This window comes from Etheostoma spectabile, chromosome 4 (assembly GCF_008692095.1).
Source record: "Etheostoma spectabile isolate EspeVRDwgs_2016 chromosome 4, UIUC_Espe_1.0, whole genome shotgun sequence".
Taxonomy (NCBI): Eukaryota; Metazoa; Chordata; class Actinopteri; order Perciformes; family Percidae; genus Etheostoma; species Etheostoma spectabile.
In genome coordinates, this window is record NC_045736.1 from 25,175,598 (window position 1) to 25,200,497 (window position 24,900).

At 40.8% G+C, this 24,900-nt stretch overlaps 1 protein-coding gene and 1 long non-coding RNA gene across 9 annotated transcripts in view; both read right to left on the minus strand.

Annotated features, from left to right (window-relative positions):
* The window catches only part of magi1b (membrane associated guanylate kinase, WW and PDZ domain containing 1b), a 143,745-nt gene that overhangs the window by 81,819 nt on the left and 37,026 nt on the right, over positions 1 to 24,900 (minus strand). The gene's annotated exons all lie outside the window — the stretch shown is intronic.
* Positions 334 to 24,327, minus strand: LOC116688654 (uncharacterized). The gene is made up of 4 exons (XR_004331823.1): positions 24,185 to 24,327; positions 4,996 to 5,003; positions 702 to 706; positions 334 to 345 (listed from the first exon to the last, which is right to left on the minus strand). It is a non-coding gene; the product is annotated as an uncharacterized LOC116688654 (long non-coding RNA).

A 24,900-nucleotide genomic window follows, 5' to 3' on the forward strand; every position in this document is an offset into this window, starting at 1 on the left:
TGGCTGGGACCAAAGTATGCATGAGGTCTGCGAATCAACTCATTTTGCGGCTACCCAACATAATATGTTGTTTCTGGTGTAAGGTCAAATACCTTTACATCCCATTTCCTTTCCCTTTTTTTTCTTTCCGATCCACTACTTAAAACAACAGCAGACTACTTTAAAACCACTCTCCTTAAGTGCACCCGCAATGTGTGGATTTCATTCTTTTGGTTGGCTCCAAATTGGGCCTAGGTTTGTCCAACTGCAGTATAAATACAGCTTACTGTGTTAAAGTCAAGAAGATCACCACTTCCTTCAATTTAAGCCTTTAAGGCAGCTAGGCAGCTAGTCAGCTCCTTCAAACTTATGGCGAGAATGTTAACACAATAAACCCATTAACTGCTACTTGGGTGCCTTGTTCTATTTTGGAACTGTGTATATGACAAAGCATGTTGGCCCTGATGGTAAACAAAGGTGAAGACTTGGAAGTGAACTGACTTGATTAGACTAACCTTAAAAACTATAAATCCCCGAGATGTTTAGATTGTATCTTTTATAGCTGAGATTGATTGGGTCATCAATGCCTCATTACCACTGCATTGTTCAGCTTGGCCTTTCACTATTTCGTTTTCCACTGTGGTAGTACCACTCCAGTGTAGGCAGGACTCTTAACTGAACATAGCGATGCCGCATGAAACTGGCATGACATTATCTTAAACACTTGCTTAATCGTTTCATAGGCAACCAAACAGAAGAGTCTCTGCACTTTGTCGATTGTACAGCGTAGTTTTGCAGGCCGCCATTTGTTTTTTCTGGGTCGGGTGAATACAAAAAATTCCCCACGCTATTGACGGTGGATTTGTTTAGGATGTCCTGTGTTGCCCAGGTGACGATTCTAGTTACGATTCTCGCTGACCAATCAGTGGTCTGCAGTGTTTTAAGTGTTTAAATGCAGTGTTAACTGCAGTGTTTGGAACCTTGACTGTGGTGGTACCAAAAAGGTTGCAGGTAGTAGGTACTATCCACAAACTTGGAAAACCAAAAAAAGAGCGAGTTGAGTACCATGCAGAGGGAATGCAGAATTAGATTCTTGTGGCTTAGCATGGCCTCATTTACTCCCTGTATTTGGTATCAACGTTGATTAAATATTGTATTGTACACTTGGTAAAACTTATGACGAACTCCAGGTGCCTAACTACAATGTAGTGCATTCTGTTATTGATTGATTATCTAAATTCAATCAACTCACAGGCAAATTATGGTTGGGAGAACATTTGGCCAATCGGCTGCACAAAAAAACCCCTTAGAAAACAAAATTAGAAAAGACATATCCTTCAAACACAGCCCACCTGTTATAGATTTCCAATAAGCCCCCTAAAACAAGCAAGATTTTGAGGAGACATGCAATCCATGGCAGAAGGGAAGTAGGGGAGAAGGGGTTTATGCAAGGGAGAGACGGGAGAGAGAGAGGTAGAGTGTGTCGCACAGAAAAAAACAACCGACTAGACCACACAACACATCAAAACAGTTCTAGACGCAGCTGAAATGTAAAAGGCTCCACTACTTTCCAGGCATCTCCCATTCAATCCGCCTCTGCACCCCTTAACTCTGATCAACCAGCCAAGGCCCTGCTCAGACATGCAGAGCCAGACATGGCACCAGCCAGACCCTGCGCTAGCACATCTGTATTCACAGCATGGAAAAACCAAACTTCACTGAAACTCTATCCTCCTGCTTGTAGTGGGAAAGGAAAGGTTTGACCGATTTCTGCTGATTTGGATATGGCAGGCGTCACAGAGTTGTAAGGCCCTTCACGCTTCAGACGAGCGGAGTCATTATATAGTGGGGAGCCCCGGAAACTTGCTTGATATTCAAACCTCCAGCTACTTTAATGGTACATAGATGTCTTTGTATGACCCGACTGCCGTTCCTGGAATTAATCTTACTTGTGTGTACTGTAGAAAAGTAGCTGAGGTTGTCGATTCCTGACCTGGGCTCTTGCCAAACCTAAACTCACTTACACTTCATTTCTTTCACTGGAAGAACCAGAAAGTAATGGAAGTTTTGAATGCTGTATGTATAATCCCAGAGTAACATTCACATGTGAAAGAGGATCTGTGTTGTTACAAATTACGGTTTTAAAACTTACAGTATATGCAAACTATTAGGCCATTATTTACAATTTTCTTACATATGTACACACAGGAGATAGATAGATAGATAGATAGATAGATAGATAGATAGATAGATAGATAGATAGATAGATAGATAGATAGATAGATAGATAGATAGATAGATAGATAGATAGATAGATAGATAGATAGATAGATAGATAGATATTGATCCAATAAAATGGGAAATTACAGTGTTACAGCAGCAAAATCAGACACACAGCACTGAATATAAAAATAAATGATATACTAGGATACAATATACATACATACATACATACATACATTATCCATGAAATAATAATAGGATTAAAATACAAGTACAGATATTTGATGAGAGATGAGCGGTGAGAATTTTGGCTCTGGCATGCTGGTTTGAGTGGCACCCGAACAGGAGATATGGTGGCACTTCAACTTTTATAAATAATCTGCTCTGCCCTCCATCCAAAATCGTCTCCACATTGTAAAAAATTGAGGTGGTGATTCCTTAACTTTTCATTGTGTCATCATCCGGTCAACATTTTTAATTTCTCCAATTCTTTGTTTTATGAACAAAAACATGCACAATTAATGACATTCCTATCTGCAGTACTTTGTGTTTAGCATGCTAACATTGTCATTGTGAGCATTTTAGCATGCTGACATGAGCATTTAGTTTAAAGCACCAGTGTGTCCAAGTAAAGCATCCCAAGCCAGCGTTTCCGCTATATACAGAAACATTTAGTAGCGGAGCGCCGCTGCTACTAAGTTTGAAAAAATATGAAAAGGTCATTTTGCAGAAGCATTTAAGAAAGTTATAACTTCAATCAGCTCACTGGGCAATCATAGACACCATCACCATAAGTCACCATCTTAACACAAAGCACCAGTCTAAGTGACAAAGCAGAAAACAGTCATATGCCAGGGTGCCAGCCTGTTTACACTTAGCCAAGTCAGATTTGGCAACGCCACCATGTTTGGCTGGGCACTGAGTGTTGTATCAACGTAGAATACACGAACAGACTGGCATACAAGGTAACAAACTATTTTTTTCCCTCCTCTCTTTAATTTTCTTTTTAACATCTCGGGACATGTTGCCAAGCAGAGGCTATGATTAGAATACAGTATTCTTTCAGTGGGCTGTTTATTGCTATATTTAGTATCTCCAAAGTGGGACATAGTAAAGCTTTAAAGTCAAATGGATTTGTGCCATTCAAACCTGACCTACTATAAGTTAAATTTAGCTACGAGACATACACAAGCTGTCCAAAGTCATGTCTTAAGTAATCAACTCTTAAGTGAGGAGTCCATCCACGGCTCTAGTTAATCAGATAATTAGGGCAAATCACCATTTAATTGATTCAACCAGCAACAGCTATCTACAGTTGACATTTTCATCGCCACTGATCGGAGCTTAACCATATGTCATAATGATTAGGGACATGTTGAGAAGTCAGAGAGAGCTCAATCTGACCCTTTAACAGTGATTAAGGATTATTCTCTATCCTGCCGTGTAAGTGCAGGTCCAGGTGATGACTGGTCATTAAACCACCATAGTTGGGTCTATCGACAACAGCAAAGTTTTAGGGTGCTTTCACACTTATAGTTCAGACTACACCGTTTCATTTTTCATATGACGTTCACACCGCACTGTCAAGCGCACCAAACATTGAACTCAAAGGTCACAAAACAATCGCTGGTCTATTGGACAGAGTATCCGGGTGACACTCACTGTCACTTCATAATAGGTTCTGGATTTGAAAGTTATAATCCCTTAAATCATATATTGTAAAATTGATTGCAAGGTTAAAACTGCAGGCTAGAAAAGCACAGTTTTTTGGTTTACTTCCTATATTTGTGTCGGAGTGCATTCTCACCTAAAGTGAATCGAACTCTAGTGCAGACAAAAGGGAACTGAACCCTGGTGTTCAAGCGGACCAGAGTTTGGTTGTATAGTCTGCACCACAGTTCAAATGAGCTTTCACGCCACCACAAACAAACCAGACCACCTAAAGAAACACCCTAGGTATCGGTTAATAGGACCAAACTGCTGAAAGCAGGTGTGAAAGCAACCTTAGTGTGATGACTAACCCACACTGCAGCCAGAAATTATTGGAGAGAAAATGTCAATGAAAAGAAAACATTTTTTTTCAAGTTCTTAAGTAAGGCAGTTGATAATAGCATTATAATCTGTAGCTCTTTGGATAAAGAGTCCCAAACCATACTGCAGAGATTTGGAGACAAATCTTTCATATTAACTGAGCACTGAAGGTGTGTGTGTGTGTCTGTGTGAACATCCCTTTCTCTGAGCTCAACACTACCCCCTATGTTCCACTATTAGATGTGGCTTGCATCACACAGCAATGGTCGGGGTCTGTATCCATAGCAACAACTGCCAGATGAGTACAGATTCTGGTGAAGGTGGTGATGATCACAGCCAGTCATAGTCTGCTGCCCCCATCTGGTGCAACAGGATATTACAAAAACAAAGGAGAGCTCTTCCCGACACAAATAGATTTTGAGCAACACTGGTCTTGTCACAAGTCCATCAGAGTTTTCAGTATAAATGTGCTCCTCATTGGAATGTGATGCACTCTACTTAAAATGACTTAATCACCACAAAAACATCCACACGGCACATGTTGGCAGGTCATATTAAGGCAAAGTTTGAAAATGGGTCTGGATATCTGTTTTGTTTTTTAAAGATATTGCTTTTGGGGCATTACCACCTTTAATGGACAGGACAGTTAGGTGAGAAAGGGGAGGGAGAGGGGGAAGACATGCAGGGAATCGTCACAGGTCAGACTCGAACCCTGCACCTCTATGCACACGTGCGCCTGCTCTACCAACTGAGCAAACCAACAGGACATCCTACATGGGGCGAACACTCGTAATGGGTGAGCTAGAGGCCGCCCCAATAGGGAGGATTTCTAGTGGCCTCACATACACCAATATTCTTCCAACACTGTCCTGCAATAGCATATATGTCTTGACAACTGCACTCTACATAGATACCACCATACACACACTCATACACACATATTCTTGCAAATGCACATGAACCAAAAGTGATAAGCAGCTTTCCAATAAATGCATGTATGTGACGAAGCTCTAAATTGATGAAACTGCACTCCGACACTGATATAATGCATATAATTATGGCTTTTACTAGTTGTTTATCTTTATTTTTTTAATATTTGTTCTTGTATTCTATCTTCTGTATTATTTATTGTATAATCTGTATGTGTGTTGTGTGTGATGTTTTGCTGCTGTAGCACTGATATTCACCAATTTGGGCTCAATAAAAGTATTATCAATAAAAATCTGTCTATCTATCTATGAGCCGAAACTGTCGAAAACAGAGGAAAATCTCTTGTAACCAGCGATGTCATTCAGCAAATAAAAACTTAACGCCTATCATGAACCATACACACTCCTGATCATATCCTAAACAGGACCAGAAAATGAGCTTTTTTGGGATATTGTTACAGAAATCAGGATCCACCCAAAAACAGGAATAAATACATAAAGAATCTAATATCTTAGCTGTTCAATAACATGCATCTTTAAATTCCCTGAGATGCTGATATGTGTGAGCTTTGTATTAATTACTACGGCTCACACTGGAGTCAAGGCTGTGGAGACACACAAGGCACAGCACCTGGTAGTCTTATAAGTAGAGATTTGTATCCTTTGACATCTGCTCCTTGTTGAGTAGAGATAAAAAAAAAAACACCAGTTCCAACGGGGTTAAATCTCCGACACGCTGTCAATCCTTTCTATATGGTTGTGTGTCCTGGAGCTGCTTGCCTGTTTACTATGTTCCAGATTGCTTTCATTGATCGTCGTTCTCCACACAGGGAACAAAATCTTCAGATGATTCATTTCAGCACGTAGAGCAGCAAGAGGGCTGCGGTAGAGGTGTCAATTTACCTGCTGCAATCTGACAGTGGATTGAGGATGTACTGTACATGTGTGCGAGTGATACGTTGTTTCACATGTATTCTTCTTATTGTGTGCGGTTATTTTTTAAGTCCATTATTCACACAACACGAGTGCCTATCTAATTTGGCAAACATCAGCATTCGCTAGCCAAGTGCTCAGCACTATGAACAATAATACAGCGCCCGCATTATGATTTAATTTACGCTACATACTATACTCTGTTATTATTCTTGTGATGATACCTAAATACAGTTTGAGCCTCTACAGTTGAAACTGCCTCCAGAAAGGCTTTTGAATGAGACTGTCAACAAGTATGGCAGTTGTCAACACTAATATTTAAAGTCCAGAAATATGAAAAACAAAAAAGGTCTTCAAATCCAGCTACAACATCCAAACAAACCATAAAAAAAACAAAAGCAACCAATGATGAACACCAAATAAGAGGTCTCTGCGAACCTTCTCTAAGGCCAAGATTTGCCCTGCTAATGATGTAATTATTGACTGACTGATGTATAAGCCAGTAAGGAACGAGTATTTTGGAGGTAATTACCTCTCCATCATGGCCACTCCTCATTGACAGGCGGCATTTCAAGACCAATGAGAGTATTAGTCTCCCTTGACAGTCGAGCTGATTGGGTCCCAGATTTAAAACAGGTCCCCCCGGCTAAGGAGGCAGATCAGCACTTTTACACAAAGAGGGTGCACATGAGTATGAGAGAATAAAGAAAGACAAAATGGGAATGGGAATGGGAATGATCAACAGAACAGTGGAGGATGACCTGGAAGGTAAAGCTGAGAAATGTAAAAAAGAATGTCCCTTTAAAGGTTGATGTGACCAAAAAAAACTAAAATATTTACCGTCAGTAAGAATGTGACAATGCAGGCCGTATTGTGTGTGTAGAAGGAAGACATCTAGACACTGCTAAGGGGATCCTGGGACACTGCAAGATTAAACCTTCCCACTTTTAAACTATCATTTAGAAAAGTGCTTTTCATGTTCAAACACAACCAAAGTGGCATGTGTCAGCAAAAAGAAAATCATTCAATAAATCATCATCATACCATGAACAAAAGCTGCAAGGCATTGTTTCTCTATGAATTGTATCAAAGCATCTAGTCCATTTACACACAAAAAAAAGTAATTCTCTACTTAATTTAATGATTTAAGTACTGTTTAATTGAAATACCATGGACAAAATGTTAATATTTTGTCAAATACAGTCAGCCACGTCTGCAATATATACCATACACCCATATGGAAGCAAACAGACAAACGAAAGGTTACTACTCTATTATGTACCCACTTTTGCAGTAGAAAATGCTTATATGTCAAATACTCAACTTAAATACTCCTTGACATAAAGGGCTACGCCACTGATTTATCTTGCATGAATTTGGGGGATTTTGTTAGGAAAAAAACTTCATTTAAAGCAGCAGAGTCCAAGATATCCTGAGTTATAGTCTCTTGGTTGCGTCCAAAGTAAAGCAGTAAAACAAAGCTATCCAAAGAAAAGATATCACACTAAATGAAATTCAAGGAAAGACCATCAGCAAATTACTACCAGAGCTACAAACGAATAACTATATAAAACAGATGACTAAGCCAAAAGTGTCAAAGTTTATCAGGCCTTAACAGTGGTGAGATGTATTACCATAATATCTTCTGGCCCCTCGCCACCCCTATTCCATTTCATGGCGAGATAAATGGGCAACTGCTGGGGTGTAATCAGAGGCAGTGTGCTAAGTCACCCCAGGCCCACAGTGGGTGAACACGGTACTGACAGACCAACCACTGGTCACAGCCAGTGAGGGAGGGCAGAAAAGGGTGAGGGAGGGAGGAATAACATGGACAACAAGAGGAAAGATGGAGAAATTAAAACTAGAGGAGGTGTATATATTAAAAGCAAGGGGTGTAAAAATAGAGACCAAAGAGGGTAAACAAATAAGACAGTAGAATAGACGGTCATGAAGAATAAATAAAAGGTTAAAAAGGCAAGACAAATTAGAGAGAGACAAAGTGGGAGGTTTATGTAAGTGTATTAATATTCAAGACAGACCCGGAGTGATATCCATAGGGTGAGGCACGTTCCTACTGTCTGTCTACAACTGTGTAACCAGCTGTTGGGACTTTGTGTCTTTATCACACACTTCCCGGCTTCAAAATGGCCACATGGGAAAGAGTTGGTTATTCACCATCATTAACTAGCGCAAGCTCATTAACTCTGCCACCAGGGGGCATATGTCACTCAGGATCATTACGTGTGAGGGACAGCATGTACTTGTGTGTGTGTGTTTTTATACTGATTACTGGCTGCCGGTGTGTGAGACCTGTAGTTGTAGGTGTGTGTAAGAGTGCTCCTGAAATAAAGCCGATTACCATAGCTGCCTTCTCAGATCTAGAAGGTAAAATACTGGCTTTATTCTAGCTTTAAAAGCAACTGTATTGATCTTTTCAGCGCTGGGTTGAAGGAGCTTACTCAATATATTTAATACTAACAACTCAAAAAACATATTTTGTTCAAAATGAAATAAAAATTAAAAAAAAAAGTTTGGCATTTTTGCTAAAGCGTCTAATAATTTTATGTTGATCAACTAAGAAATGAATTGACTAATCATGTCAGCAACATTACAGACATTATTATTTTTTATTATAGTTCTAAAACTGCTATATAAAGCATCTACAAGATACTAAATTACATTTCTTAAATCTATGAGTTTACATTATGGCAATCTTAGATTTAATTAATTGTCAGCTGAAGGTTACATCATGAAAATTCATGTTTGGTTGAAAATATGGCGAACGTCAGTTTCTCTTCCTTTCTTCTCCGCTTTTTGTGGTCATCACTACTGATCAGCCTTAAGTTGACTACTAGCATTTTCCACCATCATTTTCATCCCAAGGTCTGCAGTCTGCTTCTCTTTCTCTCTCGCTCTCTCTCTCTCTCTCTCTCATCCTTTTTCTTGGCCTCTTCCCTTCTTATGTAATTCCCCCTTTCCATCCTTAAAATCCTTATTTCCTTGCCTCATACACACCCCTTGAGCTGCTGTCATCTTCTTCATTCCATCCATCCATCCGTCAGTTCCCCTCATGCCTGGAGAGGGCATGACTGACCCACTTTCTTGTCCCCCGTCACCCTTTTACATTGCTGACTCAAGACGCTCTCAAGATGTTGTGTGAATGCACAACTACAGACATGCAACCATGCTAATGCGGATGAATACATTTTGCAACACATGCATACAAAAGGGACACTCAAACACACCACATCTGTTCACTGATCTAATTTTAGAAACCGGATGGCATCAGGCACACTAACAAAAGAAACAGGCATATTCGAGGTTGAGGGAAGAAAACACTTAAAACATGCATCTAGTCATCATGTCTGACAGGACACAATTAACACGAAATGAAAACACAAGGTTTTTATAAACTTTGAATTAAATATATATATTTTATACAACTGCACACACATACACTAAAAGCAGTGTGTGTTTCACGGTTGTGGGCTAATGGGGCAGCAGTCACTGCTGGTTACGTCTGCATTGGTTTCTGGGTCAGAATCAGGCAATGCTCATCCAGTGCTGCATCCCTTAACAGCTGACTCCAGGCCAGACATGGAGGCAGGCACAACCAAAAACATCTATGCACACACACTCGCAGGGTAACATAGTTGTAACACTAACTTTCAACCAGCAGGGGCTGACAAGTATAATTGGTGCACTTGTAATGGACAAGATTTTAACACAACAGTTGTTAGTAACAAACCACAATAGCAATAAATATGTAAATAAAAGCCAATATTAGGAACTATATCTAGCCTACTCCGTTTCATCGAAGATAAAACTTCCCCACCACACCTCAAGACAATGAGATACATTTGCCTTGCCAATAAGTGACATGGACCCGATCACCCACAAACCATGTTGCAAACAAACTTCTTCACACACAATTGATGAGCCTGGAAACAGCAGGAGTGTCTTCATGGAGAGGATTTAATGTATCAATTACTCCACATTGGTTTTTGCATTCATGCCTTGCAAGTGCATATGTCCGTGTGAGGCTGTATGTGTGTTGTGTAAAGCACACACATATTTAAATATGAGCTATACTTATCTGCAGTGTCCTAGAATGATGAGCAAGATAAAGTCTTGTCAGCTTGCTCTTAAAAAGAGAACACACCCATACGCACAGGTGCGTACGTGCACCAACATTTTGGGGGGCCGGCACTCAAGTGATGTAAAGGACACTTCCTATAATTACTTATTTTAAAAAACTTTTCCTTTCAAACAAAACGACTGGATAATTGGATTTCTTATTCAATAAATAAACGTTGACAGAAAAGCCGTGTAAACGGGAATATATATAGAATAAAAAGCTCCCCAGAAAAAGGGCACTTTCTCTAGAGCAGGGGTTCCCAAAACTTTCAGCCCACGACCCCCAAAGTAACGGTGCAAGTGACTTGCGACCCCCCCACTATAAACGTATATAAACATTGCACGCAACCGCGCACACACTATAGGCGTATCCAAACATGAGCATATTGACAACACAAAATAACACAACAGCCATGACATTATTCTACAGTAATTTACTCATAACTTTAATTTGAACTTAACCTCACCTAATGAGATGGATGTGCAATATGTTTGGAGCACAGCAAGTCCAGTCCTGGTTTAATGTTGGAGACCGCTACTCGGAAAGAAAGAAAATCAAAAGAGCTGTTCTCTGTTTATTTATTTGCTTGGTTGTATTTTAAATTTAGCCAGTATTTTATCTTGTGTTAAAATCATGGCTAACATATGCTATTTCTAATAGTTTTTAAATTTCAACTCGCGACCCCCCCTCTCTGGCTCGCGACCCCCCTGTGGGTCCCGACCCCCACTTTGGGAATCACTGCTCTAGAGTAAGAAAAAGGGTCGTTGCTCAAGCCCCCTTTGATGTTTATGTGTGCACTTGCGTGCACATACAAGTGAATGTGGCAGACAAACGTGCGCACAAATGCATGCTCAACACTCTCTCAAACACTGTCGCCAGCGGCTCATGCTGGAGCTGGTCCAGGTCCGAGGACTAGGGCGCCAGTTCGCAGCCTTAATCCTCCACAGAGGTCTACTTCCAAACCCTGGTGACGACTCACTGACGGACAAACCTTCCGCTCTACTTCCAAACAGTGTCACAGGTTCTACTTGGTAAAGAAATCTGCAAAGAGAACTGAAGCAAATGATGTACAATGGACAAATTGATAATGGATGATATTCATGTTCTCAAGGGGAAACATCCACTTTAAGTGGTGCAGAGAGTTAGGAAACTATGCCATTTTAATTTTGAAACAGAAAATGGATTGATTTAACATATGTTTGGGTGAATGACACATATTCTACTCAGCCCGGTTAGAGCAGAGAGGAGCAGACAGGAGCAACAAGCAGCGTGCCGCTGAGCCATGGGAGGATTTCAGCCAAAGATGAGGATGAGAGTGGTGCAGGGCAGGTCTATTCTACCTACCTACCTACCTACCTACATACATACACACATACACACATACATACATACATACATACATACATACATGCATACATACATACATGCATACATACATGCATGCATACATGCATGCATGCATACAGGCAGGCAGGCAGGCAGGATCAGCTGGCTGGGAACCATCCGCCAGTAATCACTGTCAGCAGCTCACATTGTGCACGATCATGTGCCTGAACATAGCAATGCAAATGTATCCAAACTCACAAACACATGGCTGAAACTCCAGGGGCTAGACGTCTAAACAAAGTGTACACACAAAAAAACACACATATGCCTTTTCTCATACGCAAAATGGTAATAATAATAAAGGAAGAATGTGTGCACCTCAGGTATACTTTAGACCATGTGTACAAATGGTTATCTAGAGCAAGCCAAGTGTGACGTGAAGTAGAAATGGAGAAAAATTAAACAGAAAAACAAAACAGCCAATGTCATGTCTTGCATTTAGGTTTTATCATTTCTGCCTATGTATGCAGTTTCAGTTGTGAATCTATACAGAGTTCCATGCCCCAGGTCTGGGGCCTTTCCTTATGGACAACCCCACACACAGACACTGACAAAAAAAACGTTAAAGAGCTCTATCTTTCACAGTGACAACTAATCCTTAACAGAACAAAGAGATAAACCCACTGTGAATAAATGTTGTTCACCACATGACAACGGAACTACTCCCCCACGCAGAGAGACTATTGAACCAACCCTCTTGTTACTTTTTTGTTTGTTTGTGTGAATGTGTTTGGCAGTTGCAAGTGATAATGGAGGTCAATTCTGAAGTCTGTCTCTATTTGTCTCTCCCTCTACCAACATTTCCCACAATTGCTGATCACATCACACTGCAATTTTAGTCCACTGAGACAAGAAGTAGTAAGCCTCACAGGCAAGCTTACAACACAGACAAATTATCTACAACCTTCATGTTTGGCGGCCTGATTAAAGGCCAACATCCTTACTTACAGGGCGTCTGTATGTCATTTAAACGTGAAGCTAAAGTGATGGGATGTAATCAAGAAATTTGGTTATTTGGTGAATGGCGAGTGCAGAAAGGCATGAAGTTCAAGGTCTCAGCTGTCACTTTTATAAGCACCAGTATGAGTTAAAGTTTTTTTTGCTGTACACATGGAGAGGAAGTTTTAACAGAAAACCTGCATTACAAACTGGGATCCAAAAATGTTGTAGTTTGACCAAACTGAAAGGTCCAGTGTGTAACATGTTTAGTTGTTTATTATCAAAATTGGTGTTGCCCGTTCACAAACCTGTGCATTCCTTTTTGGTAAATATTTACCACCACCTTCAATTCCAAGTATTGATAAAGGCTTGAAATTTTAAACTTCCATTCGCATGAACTAAGGTGGACGCTTTGTATTCATGCATCATCTTGAAACACGACATACAGGATATACTGCACTGCCTTTTTTCGCTGTCACAAGATAAACTCACAGGTGCTGCTAATCTGCTAATGGGTATCGTTGCTTACCGGCCCCGGCAAGTTTTAAGAAGGAAACATGGAGGACCACACGTATTCAAAGTCCAAATTTCAGGAACAGGAGTCTTCTTTGCCCAGAAAAAAGAAAAAGAATATTGAAAAGAGCAAGAGACCGTAGTAATACGTACATGGAACTGCGTGGCACGAGAGAGTTGAGTGCAATATATGATCCCAAATGCTTGATGGGAAGAATTCCTACACATTGGACCTTTAAAAGGAAAGGGTATCTCGTCTTCTGTTAGTTTGTTTCGGACCAACTGGTTTTTCAAAATTTAAGTGTAAGAGCACTAATGTAGCTCAAAAATCTGTTATTGTGTTCTGAATGGATATTTTGACATAACTTCAGACCCATGTAGACCTTCTGAAGAACGGAGCAAGAGAAAAATTTAGAATTTGGAAAAAGGGAGACTGAGAGGATGGTGAATAGACAAAAGTAGAGGTGGGAGGAAACAAGGCAGGGACAACCACAGAGAGGGGAGGGACATGCAAAAATAAAGGAAAGGAAAAGGGAGTGATGGGGGGAGGAAGGCATGGAGGCCTGGCAGGGTGCCAGGGCAGGGAGTGTGCCACAGATGTACCCCCGCCACCCGGGGGGGAATGTGCTGAGTGGCCAGAAACGCCCACCTCACACACACACACACACACACACACACATACATGAACAAGCTCCACCAGCCTACATTTAGCCAAAGTCACCAAATGACGAGGACCACCCAAGAAACAACCGTTTATAGAAATGTGTCGAGTGTTTCTCAGGCTTCACTTGGCTGGTTCATTCAAATTAATTCACTCTGATTAAGGGCTCACTTGTTTTTTGACGCCACTATTGACACATTGTTCATCTTCTCAACACAAATACAAAATCTGCCACCAGTAAATATAAGGCATTTAAGAGCTCAGTTAATCAAATTCATGAGGTAGGTTGAGGAGTGGTGACAAGGCTTCACCACATCAACATTCTACTGACCATACCGGATCATCAAACATCAACATTATGGAAGAGTTTGCCTTCAAGTTAATGCTTAATATTCCACCAGCAGGCCGACGCGTCCCAGAAGCGGGTTTAAGCGTCTCTCCGCTCCGCTACAGATAAGTGACAGGTCTATTTTTACGCCATTCTGACACCCAAAAGACACCCCACAATATCGTTTATTTGTCCTTTACAACACCACGGGCGACGAGAGATTCATCTTGGAGGTGAAAAAACATAATACCACATAACCAATCTTTTTTAAGAAAAGGCATAGATTTTAATTACAGGAGTGGCTGGAGTGGAAGGTATATACTACCTTAATAAACATACAGGTTGTTCTGTAAAGTAAAGTTCTGTAAACAGCAGAAAGCTGTTCCGCATCTGAGACGCTCCTGGTGTGGTATGGCGCGAGGCGGAGGACGGAACGCAGCATAGACCCAGTGGCCAGTGGAGAATCAGAGTAACTGTGCAGTCAGCTGTTGGTCCTTTGCAGCAATGCACAACCAATGCTGTGTTTAATCCTCAGTGCTGTGGTTCAGTCACCAAAATAATGTATGCACTTTAATATGCATGCACCTTCAATGGAAGTGCTTATCATATGTAAGTTGTTTCTGTCTTTTTGTCTTCTTGCCTAGCCCTTATGGGTGGAGATGACAGGTGGCTCACTGGGCTCTTCCATGCTAAAAGTGAATACACTCAAAGTACTATAAATATGGCCACAAGTGTCTTATCCATGAGTGAAATAGATGAAAGTTGCATTGCAAGAACACCTCCCCTTGTGACCATGTTGCCGTTTCTTGTTAGCTTCATCTACAGTGCTTTAGTGAGCTGTGACGGCTGAAACCTCGCCATGGCTCTGGAGTTTTAGGAGATCAAGAGGAATGGAATGGAAAATGTACTAAACGTCTGTAACAGTGACACCGGAAGCTTGGTGGGAGCTCAAGGGATTGTGGGCCATTAAATAAGTTAGGGGAAAAAAGATGTCGTCATTTTTACAAATCGGCAAAGAAAAGATCCCATCTGGCTAAAGCCTCTGTGATTTTAGATGTGAAGACTCTCCACCTCTCATCACTGCTACTACCACCATCACGCTTCTGGTACGTAGACAGATGCAGTCATCTACTGTTTGAATATTATTTTAAACCCCCACTGAACAGACAGCAGTGCAGAGATACCTGCCTCATTCTTCATCCTCATGAAAAAAGGAAAACTCATTTTTTTTCATCTTGACGGGTGGGGAGGGAAAGGTGCTTAACTGTAAGACCAATCTGTAGAGGGGGGGAGACAGGGTGGCAATTTTTATATTTCATGTTACCAAAGCACATAAAGGCGTATTTTCCCCTTCCCTGAGGGTGAGGGAAGAGGCATTCTTGCCAAAGAAACATCAAGACACCAACCCTTGAGGAAAGAAAATAGAGAAGAAAAGGAAAGAAATGTTACAAACTCTGCATGTAAGATGCTTTTTTACTGAAGACAAAATCATACCCGATTGGGCCTTCAGTACTTTTTTTTAAAGCTTTGACATGCTACATTAAGGGTGCTTTGGGCACGAAAAACAGAAAAATTTAAAAAGGGGAATTTACGTGAATGTTTACCATTTTTCCTATTTGTTAAGCGTTAGCATCATATCGCTAATTAAATCAAAACACAGCTAATATACGGTAATGAAATAGACTTTTGTAGGTTTTTGGGCAAAAACCAAAGTTAGAAGAAGTTAAATTTTGGACCAGATGTGGTGTTATATAAAAAGTTAAGGATCCTTAAGCTTTTTGTTTCACCAAGGGGAAACTCAATATTTTAAAAAACTGTTTTGCCAATAATCCAAATAGGGGGGAAATATTGATGTTGTATCGATATGCATAGAGCTAGAAATCTTAGTTTTTGGATATATCGTAATAGGAAAGGGTTTTTTCTTTCCCGGGTTTTTTACAGGCTGCTTAACGGAAAGCATGTCATTTTCTGAATTACCAAGTTCTTTTATTTACCTTTTATCCAAAGCTTTAAATCTTTTCGGAGAGTTTATCAAAAATCTTTTTCTGTAAAAAACATTTTGTTAAAGCATCAAAAGTCAACCTACAATATCGTTGCAATTTGACATAAGATTTGGTTAAGAATATTTTGATATTTTACTTTCTCTATAAGTTGTTTAAAAAATTTTACAGAGGCTGTAATCTATATTTTTGGAAAAGAGGGGGTTGGGTTGCCTCCCCAGCCACAGCCGTCCCCCAACTTCAAAAAGACATTTGTCACGGCCCTTGGCGCTGATACCGAAACCAAGGCACTCAATCTGCACTAACAAACAAAGAAAAAAAAGCTTTTATTTTAAAAACACACAGGGGAAGTGCGACTAATTCTCTGCTCAGGACCCAATAAACTATGTCTTTACTATAGCAAATTTTTACTGCATATTAAATGTTTGAAAATTGAGTACAGCCCTTTTAAAAAAGCCCAAGCTCATGGTGGATTTGACCCTTGATCAAAATTACCCTGGGTCCCCCGACCTGTACAAATGTCATGGAAACTTAACGGGACTTAAAATTAAAAATTGCATCAATAAGACGTATGGGGGGTAAAATTTAAATTCTAGATTTTTGGGGACAATCTACAGGATTTTGCCCCAACCTGGGATGTACTACTCTGACACTTGGGACCCAAAATCTTTTTCATAGAAACCCACCCATAAACCTGCTCCTACAAACTCTTTTAAATCCACAGAAAGCCCCTTCACAAAAACTGAAAAAAAACGGTTATACAAAAACCTAAACTGAGACGAAAGCTTTACTTTTTTTTGGGGGCAGCACAGTACAGAGTTTAGCACAATTTCTTCTCAGAATTTAAACGGGGAAAAGGTGATTGTAGTTAACAAACCTCTCATTTAAGAGATCTACCTCGGCAACCCCCGACAAAAGGGTTCTGCCTAACATCATCACACACCCCTCACACGTCCTGGCAAGCCAAATCACAGATGAAAAAAAGGGTCCCCGGGGGAAATTGACTTTGTTTTTTTGGGGTTGGGTCATGGTTTGAGTTAGCGCTCTGCTATCCCAGCACGTCAAAAACTGATTAATCAAAAAATGGCGAGACCAAACCAAAACCCCAAAAAAGAGGTAAGGCGGCGGAGGTAAAACGGTTTTTCCTTAAGGTGGCTGGGGGAAATGGGAAAGGGGAACTAGCAAACTCCACCAAAAAGTTTAAAAAAAAACAGACTCATCAGCACTAAACAACACAGAAACACAACTTTTGGGGCAGGCACAGGCCCAAGCTCACATAAAAAAGAGGGAAAAGAGTGGTGTGGTGTGGTGTGGTGTGGTGTTGTGTGTGTGTGTGTGTGTGTGTGGTGTGTGTGTGTGTGTGTGTGTGTGTGTGTGTGTGTGTGTGTGTACTTGATAAGGAAATTATTTGTCATCTAATCAATAGTTAACTTAAAGGGGCTATAGGTAGGATTGAGAGGATCCAGGATATAGCCAACAAATTTGAACGTCGACAACTTCTCAGTCCCTCTCACCTTTCTGCTAAAGCCCAAACGGTCTCCTATGACCCTCCCCCCACGAGAAAGAATGAATGTGTGTGCCTGGGCAGGGATTGACACACAGTTAGGTGAGGTACAGTGGCTGGCTGCTGTTGCTGGAAACGGCGCTGATGAGAGCTGTGAGACTGAACCAAAACAAAGTTGTGGACAGTAAAAATGAAATCAATGAGCCAAAAGATGCTAAAAAAAAAACTCTGTAGAGTGTAGGGGAACTGCAAACTTAGGTGGGAATTATCTTTGAGTTCTACACTACGAGTAACCCCTTTTTACATTAAACAAAGCCATTTGACCCATTGTTCTTACCAAAAATATTGATTAGTACAGCTTAAACATTACTAGTTATGCATTGGTAAAGATTGCATTAAATTATTTATACAGCTGGGTGAGCAACACGTTTGGATAAGTATCCAAAGTAACAGTAAAGACTGGCAAGTCTTTTACCCTGTTTACCAGTTTATTTATACTGCCACCCTCGGAATGTGAGGTAAACTGGAATGACACAGACAACTCTACCGAGGCAGAAACTTTCAAAAGGTTTGCATCATACGTGGCCATTGCTTGAGTTTTAAACATCAGGCACTGAGACGAACACCATTAACTGCAGACCATCCAAAATGACAATGGTACAAAGGCTATACAAGCATCTGTTTTTATCATTGCCTGCAAAGGTAAACAACTTGTTGGTTTTGGAGGAGGGCGTTTCCACTAGTAGACTCTGTCAACATAAGTCTATCAACAAAGTAGACAGCCGACACCTCTCCCATCCACTGATATGGTGAAGGAAAAAGACCAAAAAGAAGAGGAAGAAACACCTGACAGGTAAAGGTAAGATTGTTGTTGAGTAGAGGAGGTAATGAGTGTGAGTGATGCAAATAATATTCTACAAAACTGGTCTGCATGCCATTTCTGCGTACTCAGAAATGTTGCCTCATTAATCATTAATTAATCGTGAGCAGGTAAAGGCCAGGGTATGATGCCTACTCGTAGTGAGAGAGACTAAATGAGAGAGAGATAAGAGATGGAAGAGCGAGAAAGAGGAGTAGACGTTAGGAGAGAGTGGGGGGCGGGTGTGACACTGACGAGCTAATCTAGGGGATTAATCGAATAGACAGGGAGAGTGATGAAGGAACGATGAGAGACAACCAGGAACTCAGAGCGGTCAGTTCAGAGATTATTTGTCTAACACTGTCAGACACGAGGCTACTTCTTTCTCACTGAGCTGGTCAGTCAAAAACGCAGCATTAAAGTCAACTTGAGTGAAGGTCTTCCCACAGTATTGATTAGGGTAAAGAAAATGTTTAATAAAACAAACTACAGTCCAACACACCAGGTATTCAGCCAGTGAGTGAATATGGACCGTGTGTTTATAAGGCTGCATTGCTTTTGGCGAAAAATCACTTTTATGTTCTTAGCGCACCTTAACTTTCATCTAAACAGACAGCTGCACAGCCTTCCACTGACAGGGAGCTCCAACTATCAGACCGCAGGAAAAAACACAACTCCTTTCTCCTTTTCAAACACACAAACATTTTTCAGTCTTGCTGATGCAGCAAAAAAAAAAAACTTAGTATTGAGAAGTTATGAGATTAGCTGTGTTAAAAGTGTGTGTGAGAGAGAGAGAGAGGCTCTGCTGTTAGTACCAGTGTCAGCTCCAGCTGCTGGCTGACACGACAGGGGCAGACTGAACAGTCAGCCTTGTATGCAACTCCGTCCCATGTTCTCGCCCTCCATCCTTCTCTCAATCACTGGACAACATCAGTAGCCGGTTGCACCAGCTGTTTGCAAGTTCAAAAGTGTTTAAGAAGTGGAGATGCACTCATTGGGCTGGGTACCAAATTCAATTCTTTTCAGACACCGACCGAATTGCCTCTAAAAGTATTGAGTATCGAAAAATGCCTCGTCATTCAATACCCAATCTCAACACCTCCGGAGTAAATCAGTGTCAGTAAGCCAATAAGCATGCAGCATGATCCTACCTTGATCTAAAAATGCTGGTGATTGGCTGTCTAACGTTACACAATGTTGTAGAGAGACGCAAGAAAAACTCTACTTTGCGTACAAAGACGAGATTCATGTAGTAGGAGCTGAAAAATAAATAAAAAGATTTGTGCTATAATGTGTAATTTTGTCATCTATTTTTGTTCGAAAATAACATCAGACTAAATGACTAAATCAACTTACTATAGCGATTTCCCGCTGTAACTGTTACATCTGAATGTTATGGTACAGCTTGAGATTCTACAGTGATGTCCTGTTAATACTGTTGATTGCTTTTGATTGGATGGCACCACAGATGTTTCCTAGACACTGATTTACCCTTTCCTAATGAATACCACATTCCTCAACATTCCATAAGTTATAACGGTGTTGCGACCACTGCAGTGTTCTTATAATTCAGCTCACTGTTTTAGGTGGCAAGGTGGGCATCAGTGCCTCCTGGTAACACCGGCCCCGGTGTTCCTAGCCTATGAAGTCTAGGCTTTGTTCCTCGTACTCTCTGTCTCTGCCTGCAGGCAACCTTCTGGTTATGTAGCAGGGTTGGCTCCTTCTGGGTTCCCTGTTGCACAACATTCACACACCATAACTCCCCCCAACACTACTGACCGCACTAATGAACACATCCCACGCCTTTTGATGTTCCCTTATGTGCACAATTAAGTTACTTTTGTTAAATAAATTACTTTATCTAATCTTTTAAACAGTGTGTCGCCCATTTTGTGCTGGCCTTAATAGCCAGGTGATGATGCAAGCTGATTTAATAAATCATGAGTTTGAAACTAGGTAGTAGTTACAAAAAACTTAAAAAAAGGACTTTACACACTAACTATATCGTGATTTACAAATAGCTGGAGTAATCAAGGAGCAGGGATGGGCCGGGGCTTAAAGTGTAACTCTCGCCAAAATGCAACCTAGGGTGTTTTTCTGAATGTACCTGAGTCAAACTTTGGTTCAAACGCATAAATAACGGAAACGCCACGTGAATAGTCTGGCTATCACCAGACCAAGCCACGCTCAAAAGATTCGAGATTGAGCACTTGTCTGGGGAGTCTGCCCTGTATCTTCTCTGTACAAGAGGTGTGGCCAACAGGCATAGATCAAATGACTCGGGACGCAATTGGATAGTCCTTCAACCAATCAGACCAACAATCCGGTTGACGTAGAAGCGACAGCGGCATCAACGGGTTGCTGTGCTCGGTGGCATTCAGTGGCCGCCGCTATGTTGAATGTAAACAAGAAGGTGCTTGGCCGCCAATAGCGCGCCAGGTAGATAAACCAGTTTCTGATTGGTTCCCGCAAAATCATGAACTGAAACAGGAGAATTAAACGTGCACGTTTCCAGACCAAGCTGCAGGGCAAAATCAAATTGCCAGCAGAGTGGACGGGGTTTACCCAGTCTACCTGGTGATACTTCGAGCAAGGTTTCATGTTGTGTTGAGCCTTCTTAGTGTTTTAAAAATTATTTTGATGATTTTTCTATCACAGAAGTGCCCCTAGCACTCCCAGTCAAAAGGCCATTTGAAGAAAAAAAATAAAGAATTGGGTAAATCTTAAAAGTGCCGCTTCCGTCCTAATAATGATTTTAAACAAAAGTTTGACACGGGTACACTTACAAAAAGACCCTAGGTTGCATTTTGGCGAGAGTTTCCCTTTAACTAGATATTCAGAAAAAAGGGGATTGCCTCCACACGGTTCTCAGAGACAGTTTCCCAACACACAGATGGAGTGTGACCTCATTCTTTGCTCACTATATCTTTACATAGCAAATAGTTTATTATATAACATATTAATGTTTTGAATATTGAACACAGCCCATTTACAACAGGCTTTCAAACTACCATTCTCAGAAGTTATTAGTTTTTATTTATAAAAAGTAGTGCAGCTTACTGTGGCAAATTTGATGTACATTAACAGTGTTATAAGATATATTTGGACTGCAAAAATATGAATCAAAGCGCCAAACAAATAGTGCTGTCTCAGTTTACAAACAGGTTTCTGGATGAATGGTCCATCATTACCAAGAAAACATGTTTTTGTATTACCTGGCAATTGTTTGTATCTCAATATAACTGATATTTGCTGTATGCAGCCATGCTTCACAATTATACTGTAAATGAGTTGGAGAAGCACAATACAAATGTTTGGAATTTGGTCAAATGGCCACAGGGCAAAATGGTGATAAATAGCTTCTGTAAAAACATATAGGGAAACTACTTCCAACACTGTTCACAAGAAATGAAACAAAAATAGTTTAGATAAAGACCCAGAGGATATTGGGTGAGGAACAAGAGGAGGAAAGAGGAGAAGGAATGCCGGGAGGATATGAGTCAGAAAGTAAGGAAAGAGGGGGAGAATGTCAGGAAAGGGGTAGGGGGATAGAGGGAAGAGGAAGACAGGGGAGGAGGAGAGTTCCATGTTCGCCGAAGTCTTGTGGTTCTTCTCCTTGCACCTGTCTGCTGCCTCTAATGGATGGATAAGAGATAAGAGAATCAAAGTAGAAACTATCTTCAGAGAGAAAAAGGGAGATCCATCTTTCCCCAAATGAGATCTTTTTTCATGAACTCTGGAAGAAAAAAGGAAGAGATATAATACCCAGAAATACCCAGAAAGAGACAGGAGAGGAAAACACAAAGAGATATTATGGCAAACTAGGATGACCTGCCTGGACTCCCTCTATTACTGCAATCACATTATCTGCTCTATCAGATGTAGACGCAGAAAAAAGACAAGCACTTGTTAAGGTTTATATTGAAAAAAGACTTTAATTTGAGGTCAAATGTGGAGACGTGCCTACAACTTTGCAAAAGCTGTTTTTGCTCTTTTGTGTTTAAATCATTCAACCAAGCACTATTAAGAAGCAGAGAATTAGTTTGCATTTATATGCAAATGAGCTTCAATCAGTGACAGCCCATTGAAAGGGGTGAATGCAGTGAGGTGTGGCTAACCCCTAAATCCACTAAAGGAGTTGTGGAGAAGATGGTTGTGTGAGTGATGGGAGGTGAAGCAGAGAAAACAGCGAGTGTGCTCCCTCCATCAGAAAGAATGGGAGATCTTCACCAGCTCGGTTCATCAGCCCACCCATGACGAACGAAGACAAGAGTAACACATTAATGAAGCATGATGTATGGCTACAGTTAGGAGAATGCAGGGCCAATAGGGTAGGTGCGTGAAAAAAATTGATGAGTAAAGCCCAAATAAATAAGCCCCAAAGTAGCACCAACGATTGGTCTAGGAGGGCTTTCCTTAGCTTTTTTCTTTAATGTCCCCGACATGTCCCATACAATACTTCCGGTACCTTCCGTTCAAAATGTGAAACCAAAAATTTCCCATTTTTTTAAGCCCCGTATCCCCGTTGTGACGATGCCAGGTACACATCGGGCTGTGCCTCTTCCGGAACGATGGGCGGATCCGCTTCAGATTTTCCGTCTACTTTTCCGAAAGGAGGTCACAAAAAGTGGCCAAAGTACACCTTCTACTTCCGCTTCATACTTAAAAAAAAATATGAATGAGTAAACTCTCCCCGACCTAAAAAAGGGTATGTTCACTGCAAAACAGTCTTTTTTTTCTGATTTACAGCCCCGTGACCATACCACCTGACCCATATAATCAATTTGCGCTTTTTATGTTTTTGAAGGCTTACAGAGCTTTTCAATCGATTGCTCTTCGCCCCCCAGGGCCCCGATAAATTGCATAAACTAGCTTTAGGTTTCATTGTTGTTATCAATTCCCAAATCATTTATGTGTTTTTTTTTACAAGGAATGTTTATTGGGGGATTTCAGTCGAATTTAAATCCAAATGCACAGAGCGCACTGGTGAAAATTTTACTCAACAAAAAATTTGTCTCTGATTTGTCTTCTAATCTTAGTGTTTGGTTTAACCAAATTACCATACCATCCTTTTAAAAGAACGGAACTTTAAATTTGCATTAAGGAACACATAGCTTTTTAAGTTTTATGCTTGATGGATCTCATTTTTAAATGAAAACGATAAATTCTCGGCAGTAAAGAAGCCCGGTTTTTCCACGGCTTGGCAATCATTCCCCTTTATATGCTTCCTTTGGAAATTTTATTAGGAAACTGAATTAACTTCACTGTTTGCGATGAACCCAATATCCCTACAATAAATAAAATAAAACCAGCCCTTAGGAAACTTCAAGCAGCTTTAAAAGAACAAATCTAAACCCTACATTTTCTGAGTTAAATCAGACAAAGAAAATTGTGTGGCCCCAAAAACCCTCAACCTTTTATCTAAACACTTTGCTTCTCTTTTCTGGGATCTATTCCCTTTGACCCCCAGCCTACTGTCAGCCTTAGTTTTTTTGTTTGATATATTTTTTAATCCCCACTTAAAAAAAACCCCCAAGAAAACCCTTTTCTTTTACCTTTACTTGCCAAAATGGCACTTCGCTCAAACGATGCTAAAAATAGTCTATGCATTTGTTTTTTCAGGGTGGGCCTATGTAATTCCTTACTGTGGTGCTCAAAAAAGTCCCTTTAAGACTTCCCAAACTAAACGAATGGCCAGTGGGTTCTGACAAACACTAAGAATAAATAACATTTCTCCTGTATTATATTAATATTGTATAACATAGTACCTTATTGTCCCAGTAGAACATTGCGCTCCCAGAATGCAGAGTTACTTGTGGTTCCTAAAGTCTCTAAAACTCAAATGGGAGCCAGAGCCTTCAGCTATAAGGCTCCTCTCCTGTGGAACCAGCTCTTGGTCTGTGTTCGGGAGGCAGACACCGTCACCATATTTAAGAGTGAACCTAAAATTCTTGCAGCGTTCGCCTAGACCGCTGAGGGAGGGTGTATAACTAAAGACACAGCACCCCTTTTCTCTGCTTCTCTTCATAGTTGTCAGACTCATCTACTGACCCTTATAGAACTGGCTCAGGTCTGCCTTGCACCAGCTCTTAATTATGCTGTTATAGTTTTAGACTGCCGGGGGACTTTCTTTGACACACTGAGCTCCTGTCTCCTCTCTCTCTCCCTCTGTGTGCATCTATGTCCCAGAAATGCTTGTTACTAACCTAGCTCAGGGGAGCTTATTCCACAGAGCCCTTATGTTTTCTGTCGCCCAGCAGTTTTCCTTGGATTAAGATGGCACCTAAATCATGGTTGCAGCTGTTGCCGGGATCCTGCTTCGCACCCTGCTACGCCCTGCTACGCCCTGCTACACCATGAACTACTAAAACTACTATTTCTATTCACTATTATTGACACTATTTATCAGACCCCCAACCGGCATCGTCAGACACTGCCTACCAATAGCCTGGGTCTGTCCGAGGTTTCTCCCTAAAA